Genomic DNA, 2,478 nt, shown 5'->3' on the forward strand with positions numbered 1-2,478 from the left:
ATCAACAACAAAATCGAAAGAATCAAAAGTTGCAGAAATCAAAGTTTTACTACCAAAAACAACAATTTAACATCAACAACATAAACATTAACGGCATTGTCAACACTTACATCAACAACTTGTTGCAACTGGTGTGTCCCAAGCAAATGCAGCAGACCAGGCAGAACAACAACATTATTTTCGACAACAACATCAACAACAGCACTTTTAACCACAGCAATTTCAGCAACAACTTCAACAGCAACATCCGCAAAAACAAAATCAACATTTTCAAGCGTCCTGTATTCACGTGGTATATCGAAACTCCAGATTTCAACAAAGTTGTCAAAATGTCATTCCTCATCACATCTTCATCATCTTCTCCATCATCATCTTTATCATCATCATCTTCATCATTCTCACCAAAATCTTTACCAATAACATCACCTACATCTTCGTCACCAAGCAGTCATCCTGGCAAGTAAACTTTTGTTCCAAATTACAAACCTTTCCTTTGTAACAATTTTTTTTGTAGAAATTTGTCGCCTAGAGGTCAAATTTCACAGAAGTATTCGTTTGGGAGGCATAAAGTTTTTTTTCAATAAAGCTACGAAGCATTGCGTACACTCCTTGTTGGCTTGCACGTCATTGTACTACAAAACAAGAGTTGTACATCGGTCAATACGTGTATGCTAATCTGAACACGAACCATTATTGAATGTTTGAACCTGCATTTTAGTTTAAATTTGTTTGTTTGTTTGTTTGTTTGGATATACAGCTCATTACTTTTTGAGATATCTTAAAAATTTGAGTGACTAAATTTTATTGTTGAATTTATTTCCAGATGAATCTTTCGAAAAAAACAACACCAACAATAACAAAAACAACATCAATCCTGCCAATGTTTACAAGGAGTTTGATGATGATGACGATTACGACGACGAGAACGATGACGTCATCGATCTCGATTATTTGTACGAACAGTTACGGATACCGAGACAACCTCGTCCATCCCGGTTGAAGTTCTTCACATCTCCATTCGAGCCGGTGGTGAGAGTACGAGATGGCTGGTCGAGTACGTCGTCGGTATTGCTGACGGTATCCGGATATTCGTCGGCTACGGTACGCAGTGCCGTATCGACCGGTAATCGAATGCTTGTCGAGTATTATCCGCTGGGAGTTGCTGGTGGTCGGGATGACAAAATTACGGAAGTCAAAAAATATGAAAGTAGAGTAGAGACTAAAAATTATGATGATGAGGATAATGATGATGACGTCGATGATGATGATGATGAGGATGACGACGACGATGATGATGATGATGATGAAGCGTATAATTATGATGATGAAGACGAATTCGACAAAGAGAATGAAAGTAGCAAACTTGAAAGAGATATTGATGATGACGACGACGATGATGATGAGGTTGATGATGACGATGATGATGATGATGACGAGGAAGAAAATGATGTTGATGATGAGGAAAAAGATGATGACGATGATGACGACATCAAAAAAATGTACCGCTTCAATAAAAAATTCCAAAAAATATTCCACACAACCTCATCTTCACCATCATTCATGGACATTCATCATCTTCATCATCCTCATCACATCAACCTGACACCGAATTTGGAAGCGGTATTTGCATCGGTGGAGGTCAAAAATACCCAGCACAACACAACCATACCACCATCCTCAACTTTCGATACATTGTTGGTTGTTGTTGTCGTCATCGCAACAGTTGGTTTGTTGTTGCTGGTCTTGTTGTTGTGCTGGTTTTGTTGGCACAGAACGAAGACAGCGCTAAGAAAGAAGAAAGGCAAATGCCAGGTTGGAGTTTAGATATTATCATATTATTTAATGATATTATACTTATCTGTAAACACACAGACACACTTACAAACGTACATCCAAACATACATACAGACATACCTACTAAAGGTACATCTAAGCACACACACACAAACACGCCTACAGACGATTTCTTTATTTTATTTCGTTCGTGCTAATTGAGAAGAAATGAGAAGAAATTCGCATAATCATTGTTTGTTGAAAAATATGACCTTTATATTTTCATTCACTATTTAGTTTGGCTCGCTTCGGCCTGGATTTAACAACACTATACATACCCAAAAACAAATTAAACACACAAACATACATGCACACATATATACATACAAACACAAACACACAAGCATACATGCACACACACATACATAGCATACACACACACACAAAAACACATACACACTCACAAACATACAGATTGGTCAGATGCTGTTGGATGCAAACTCCATGGAACGATCTGATATCCAGCTGATACAGTGCTCCAAAATCAAGAACAACAGAGATGGTGTGGTAGGTGGAAGGATGGATTGATGGATGAATGGATGGATGAATGTATGGATGGATGGATTGATGGATGGATGGATGGATGGATGGATGGATGGATGGATGGATGGATGGATGGATGGATGGATGGATGGATGGATGGAC

Source organism: Helobdella robusta (assembly GCF_000326865.2).
Source record: "Helobdella robusta unplaced genomic scaffold HELROscaffold_116, whole genome shotgun sequence".
NCBI classification, from domain to species: Eukaryota; Metazoa; Annelida; class Clitellata; order Rhynchobdellida; family Glossiphoniidae; genus Helobdella; species Helobdella robusta.